Source organism: Saccostrea cucullata, unplaced genomic scaffold (assembly GCF_032062105.1).
Source record: "Saccostrea cucullata isolate Sc308-1 unplaced genomic scaffold, CSIRO_AGI_Scuc_v1 ctg6357, whole genome shotgun sequence".
In the NCBI taxonomy this organism is placed as follows: Eukaryota; Metazoa; Mollusca; class Bivalvia; order Ostreida; family Ostreidae; genus Saccostrea; species Saccostrea cuccullata.
In genome coordinates this window covers 1-7,163 of record NW_026928544.1, presented here as the reverse complement: position 1 = coordinate 7,163, position 7,163 = coordinate 1, and the positions used below count along the sequence as shown (strand labels likewise).

Here is a 7,163-nt window from a genome sequence, read left to right as displayed (position 1 = left end):
TTGGAAACATCTACTGGGAAATTCTGTTACCTCGAAATTTTAAGAAAATTAACAAATTTTAAATAATTTTGAACTTAAATTTAACTACCACTCAGAGGAAAGATCTATTTTGACTAAATTTTTGTCATCAAGAAGACTTGATGTTTTTAAAGTCTTTTTTGTTCATTTGCTTTAAACCAACACCATGCTTGATTTATGCAAAAGCATGATTTTGTTTTTATGTATTTGAAAATTGAACACACTGTTGAGAGTCACTGTGTAAATTCTATCAATCGATGACACCTTTATGAACCCGCATTCTCTAAAAGAAATGAAGCAAATTATCAATATAAAAGAAATGAAGCAAATTATCAATATTTATCATTGCAAAGGCTTAATTAGAGCCAAACACAAGAATGTTGGAGTACCTTGTAGGAATCACTGTGTAATTTTGTCTAGAAGCAAATGGATGGGTTTTATACTTATTAATTTTTTGGTTTTAAATTCGAATTTCAAAGTGAATTACTGTAATTTATCTTTTAAATGAAGAAATGTTATTTGAATTGTAAGAATGGAAAAAATGCTAGGCATCTGTAATATAACTCCTTTTTTTTTTTATCTGACAACTCAAATAAATACTTGATAAATATACATTGATTTAAACAGAAATACGTAGATCATTCTGTTGTGTTCAAATATGGAATTTTCCTTATATGTATTCTGGATGTCGAATTTCCTAGCTAACATCTTAATTTTCAGAAAATTAAATTTTTATTTCAAAGAACTTCAATGACCCCCTCTCCAAAGGTGTCAGTTTAATATATCTTGCAAATTGGGGGACCCACAGCCTAGAGTTTGTAAGCCATGTATTGCTATTTTTATCCAATGAGCTTTCTGATCAAAGTGTCTGGTGCCCCTCTGCTTTATATAGTCAAGCCATCATAGACAACTTCAACCAAACTTCTTTGGATAAACTAGATTCAGCATTGTTCAAAAGAATAGACCATTTGGAGAACTGTGACTTTATTCAAAGTGATATGTAGTGATGAAAATTTTGAAGTTTCAAAAGAATGAAGTTAAGGTCAGACAAGACGTTCCTCAAAATCTGTTTAGTATATCTTCGTAATGTATGAAAAATATTCAAAATTTTAATAACATCCTGATTTCTAAACCAGTTTATCTGTTTTTGTCCGTCGTCGTACGTTAACATTTGAACATTTCAAGCTTCTTCTCTGAAACCACTGAACCAATTTCAACCAAATTTGGCATATAGCATGTATGGGTGAAGAGGAACAAAAATTGTGAATTTCATGGTCCCAGCCCCCCTTGGGCCTGCGGGGTGGGGCAAAAAACCACTAAAATTAGTGCAATCTTTAAAAATCTTCTTCTTTACTCCTAGACATCGAGCAGTTAAACTGTTGGTATGATTGTAATCAGCATTTAGTCCTCTAGCAAAATTGTGAAATTCATGGCCCCAGGGTCAGGAGTTCTAGTGCTAGGGCGGGGCTAAACAGGTTATATAGTGAAAATGCATTATTTTTTTTTAATTCTTTTCCGTTTCTGGGCATTAAATAAACTAACCAAGTGCATAGGTAAGTTGAAAATGACCACCTTATCCAAAATTGTGACTTTTATGGCCCCAGGGTCAGGGGTTCTAGTGCTAGGGCGGGGCTATAGTGAAATGCATCAATTCTTTGAAATTATTCTTTTCTGTTTGTGGGCATTTAAAATAAACTAACCAAGTGCATAGTTATGTTGAATAAGACTGCCTCTTCTGAAATTGTGAATTTAATGGCGCCAGGGTCAGGGGTTCTAGTGGTAGGGTGGGGCTATATAAATAATATTATAGTGAAAATGCAAAAATTCTTTGAAATTCTTCTTCTATGTTCATGGGCATTAAATAAACTAACCAAGTGCAAAGCTATGTTGAATAAGGCTGCCTCTTCCAAAGTTGTGAAATTCATGGCCCCAGGGTCAGGGGTTCTAGTGCTAGGGCAGGGTTATATAGATTATATAGTAAAAAATGAATTATTTTTTTGAAAATCTTCTTTGCTCCTGAGTATTGAATAAACTAACCAAGTACATAGTTATGTTGAATAAGGCTACCTCTTCCAAAATTGTGAATTTCATGGCCCCTGGGTTGGGGGTTCTGGTGTTAGGGCGGGGCTCCCCTTACAGAAATTTCTGATAAGTGACTTATAAGTGATTTATTCTTATACTTATAAGTTGTTTATTCTGGACTTACACTTCACTGATACATTTAACTTACAAGTGACTAATATGTTACTCATTAGGATTTTATATGCAAATGAGCTGCTTGACCTATAAGTGACTTATAAGCCAGTATTAGCCACTTATGCTTTATGCAAGTAGAGTCACTTATAAGTGACTATAAGTGACTTATAAGTCAAGCAATTAACCCTTCATACTTTATCAAGTATTAGTCATCTATAAGTCACTTATAAGTGAAGTACAACACTACCTGTAAGATCTTAATTTAGAACAGAACTTCCAACCATGCAGGGGTTGCATGATATGTTCAAAGCTATTTTTTACATATACACATGTATCTGCACTTTAGATGAAATAATCAAGTAAAAATTTTATGGAAAAAATCACTTTCATATGACTTTTTTAAATTCAAAATTAAAAAATGATACATACACAAACAAAATATATTTACCATTCCAGGAAAGTTAAATAATAATATTAAATCCAGCATCTGAATATCTGTGTAATTTCTAGGGGGTTATAGAAATAAGATGAAAAATAAAAGGTTTAAATGTACACTTCTCATACATAACAACAGTCTTCAATAGAAATTGGTAAAAATAAAAGTCACATTCAGATACTTTGAGGTCTGTGAGAATTAATTTTTAAAGAGTTCATGCTATCAGAAAATCATATTTTCAATACAATTGTACTTGATTTGACTAGATCTCAGTTTAATAAATGGGTACATCTTATCCATAGTCAGTGTCTGACAGTAAAAAGATACAATCCTGTTACTTTGTCATCCTGTAAACCACAGTCTATGATAATACTGGTTAAATTCGTTGGAAATCATATTTATCTATGTGCTTCTTAAATCCTCCATCCATCTCCTGTTTGATTTTCTTGTTTCAGTATTCCAAGAGAGGATATTCTGTTAGCCTTTGCATATAATCTGATAGTCTTTCACCATTCTGAGAGTAGACATAGATCATTTCCATAAGCCCTCACTAGAGAATCCTGAAAAATATTTTAAAAAAGTCTTAGTTGAAAAAAAAAAAAATTGTTATACAATATAAGCTTGATGGAATTCTAAATATAGACAAAAAGGGTATAAATACAAGTTGTAACATAAGATTTTGACTTTTTCATATTAACCATGGGTAACACCTCCAGTAAAGAAATGAGTAAAGGAATGAGTAAAATTCAGTTTGGAAAGAGAGTTCTTTCAGGGAAAGATATAGACAGAGGTATACCAGTTAAAATAAAAAAAGATGGCACTATTGAGATCATTTCTCAACAAGAATATAATCAATTAAGTCCAGAGAAGGGTGATCCTAATGTTGTCAGAGATTACATAGAAAGACCCTTGATTGCAGAAGAAGCCAATGAAAAATATAACCATTTATTACCAAAAGAGGGTAAGAATTACTTGGATTACCCTGAAAGACCTTTGACTAGAGAAGAAGTCAAGTTTATAGATGATAAGAGAAAACAGTTGTCAGAAAAAAAATGTTGTTAAAGACACATGAATTTTAGCCCACAAAACCATTGGAGAAGATACAAGGATTAATGGAGGAAGTCCAAACTGAATTCTTGGAGGACATTAAGGCTTATTATGAGAGTAACTTTTCCAGTATTTGTTTATTACAAAATTATGTATTCTAATAAAAAAAAAAAAAAATTTTCACTTTCATTTGTTGTGCCTTAGACCATTTAAATTGACCTTATGGTTAAGATTGTGATACACACTCTGATAATCATCTATGATGTCTCTATCATGTTTACCTCAAAAGATTGAATCAGGGTATTTGTGTTCAAAGAGCTGAAAAAACTATACAGACAGATCTAAGATTTTGGAAGCATACATATTAATGGGTTTAAATGAGATATAACACTAGATTATTAAAAAGAAAGAACAAAAACTCATAGAAATGATATTGAAAGTACCTTTTATGTATAAAGTGTCATGCTCCAAGGTATATTTTTTATAAACAGGAGAAGGTTTACAACAGTCCCATGCACTCATAAGAAGATCTTGGGTAGTAGAAACACCAGGGAATTTTAATTCCACACAATCAGATTATCTTACATCAGTTATAAGGTTACAGTCTTTATACATAGTTAAGAGGGTCATTAAGATTTCTTTTCTGATCATCCTGATGTGCTACATTATAGTATTCTTTTCCTGTGATATAATGTTAATATTAAATGGGAAATTCAGAATTCATCAGCAATTGGAGTCAAAACTTGCTATCTTTACCAACTATGATATTAAGGAAGCTGGGGGGGGGGGGGGGGGGGGGGGGGGTTACAAATTAGCCATATTTAACTTATTTTATAGATATGCTATCTTCAGCTGTTAACTATCATTTGGCAAAGAAAACTTTCATACATTTTAGTTTCAAAATTTGATCATGCATTTTTGTATATATATTGAAATGGAGCTCTTCTTCTTCTTCTAAAGGAGATCAATATAGTTTAAACATGACCATGACCACCAAGCCCTTTTTATTTAAATATATCATTTACATATCAATTCAATATTATAAACATGCATATGTAAAAAAAAAAAAATAATAAAATAATAAATAAATATATATTACAATTGTATCTCATTGAAACTTTACCTTCAAGTTTGTGTGTTTCTATGTTGGTTGACTAACTGTGTATTTCCAAAGGAAGAGCAGACAGTCTGAACTTCATAGAGAATGGATTATAGATGGTTAGGAACAAAACATATCTTCCAGGTTGAGGACTGTATAGAAAATAAAACCATTTTGTTAATATGACAGAGTACTGTGTGAAACAATGCATGTTTAAATACAACATGTACAATGCCCAAAAAAGTTCATGAAAATGTTTGTTTTTAATCTCAAAACAAATTGTTTTTAACATTAACTCCAGATGAGAAAAGTGCATCATGTTATCTTTAGATAAAAAAAGAGCACAATTACTGTATTGATATCATAAATAAAATGATTATCAAATTAATCATTTAGACACTAAAAGACTTTTTATTAACAGCAGATTCAATTTAGTTTAATAACTGTAAGTACTGCATACAGAAAAATACATCTTTTTTAGCATATACAACATGTAGTCCTTAATTTTTTTTGAAAAGCTCATTACCAAGAAACAAAAGTGAAAATGAAAATGATATGTATGCCATATATCACACATATTTAGAATCAAAACAAAAAGTAAATAACTTAGAATTAATCTTTTGTAAATTCTTCCTTTTTCTCTTATTAGATTCCTAATTAATATCTCTTTGATCACCATTTAGTAAGTCTGAATTCCATGGGGGTAACATACATAATGAATTATGAAATTAAATCATATAATTTATACAAAAGGACTTATTAATATTCTGAAGATCCCTTAATCATGTGTTAATATATTTTAGACAAAATAAGACTGTGCTTATATGAATGTAAGTTAGAGACAACAGATCACATAAGTATTACACAGTAATTAAATTAACCATATAATCATGCTTAAATGCAAAGATGACCTTCATAGGAAAATGTAAACAAAATAAAGACAAACTTACCAGAGATATCCAAATATATGCCCAATAAGTCTATCCATTAAATAATCCAGTGAAATAACATCTCAGCTGATCCTAAAAAATCATACAATTCAGTGATACACAATTAACCTCATTTTACAATGTAAGTAAAGCAATAATTTACAGACAAAAGGGACAGAAATGTAAAAGATACCATGTATTTTATCAAAATTTAGCGAATATTTTTCTGATTGAAATTCAATCATAGAATGATCCATCATAGAAATATTAAATGCACTCTGAGTTACATGCAGGTTATACAACTATAAATCACATGAAATGAGGATAAATACAGCATTTACATTCAAAACAGAACTTTACATAATTATGCTTAAATGCAAAGATGACCTTCATATAGGAAATGTAAACAAAAATAAGACAAACTTACCAGAATTATCCAATTATATGCCCAATTAAATAATCCAGTGAAACAACATCTTAGCTGATCCTGAAAAAAAAGCATACAATATTCAGTGATACTCGATTTAACCTCATTTTACAAAGGAAGTAAAGCAACAATTGACAGACAAACAGGACAGAAAAACATGTTTAAATGTAATGCAAAATAATATCTCTTATATATGGATACCTATACTCTAATCAATCATATTAAATGTCATTCGTAAAATGTATTTTTTAAGACAGATTTATTTAGGATCGACTTTTTAAATGATAACATGAATAGCACGCCATACTTTAACCACATGTCAAAACATTCTCTCAAATTACACAGAAATGGGTTATTTAGCATAGCTGACATTAAACATATAGGTGAGCGATAACATAATCACAATCATAAACAATGTGAAACAACTTTAAACGACCTACACTGTGGATTACAAGCCTTTTTCACTGGGGTAAAATCCTGCCGAAAATTCGCCATGGCCGCCCGAAACCCCGAACCCGACTGTATAAAAGATGAAGTCATACGGACCCGGACCACAATTAGCTTACATATAGACTTATATAGTAAAAACATGTGTTTTATTTTCTTTGTAACTTTTTTAAAAATCTTCATTTCCAAAATATCTTTGACCACATGATAGAGCAACGTGTCAGATAAATATTCACATCCAGAAATAGGGGTGTTGAATGTGGAATTCCCTGGTTATTAATAAACTTCTGACGTCATGACCTCAGGATAGCTCTCGCTTGGCAAAAAAAGTGTAAACAAACCAAATGAATGCTCTTTTCAATTCATATTTCTAGGCATAATTTTTGCTTGAAATGCACCTTGCTGCATATCAATGTAAACTTTAGACACTCTACTTTTATTCTATACCCCAAAAGTATCTAAAACATGTGAGCTATTTTTATTTTTATCATTGAAAGGGAGGCATATGAATTTCCTACATGTGCTACGTTTTAGCCATTTGACCTTCACCCTTTAATTGTGGCC

General features: G+C 31.0%; 1 long non-coding RNA gene across 1 annotated transcript; it reads right to left on the bottom strand.

Annotated features, from left to right (window-relative positions):
* Positions 1-2,622: 2,622 nt before the first annotated feature.
* LOC134277877 (uncharacterized) lies at positions 2,623-6,693 on the bottom strand. Its single transcript, XR_009994342.1, has 5 exons — positions 6,593-6,693; positions 6,153-6,212; positions 5,747-5,818; positions 4,821-4,948; positions 2,623-3,210 (listed from the first exon to the last, which is right to left on the bottom strand). It is a non-coding gene; the product is annotated as an uncharacterized LOC134277877 (long non-coding RNA).
* Between the last annotated feature and the right edge of the window lie 470 nt (positions 6,694-7,163).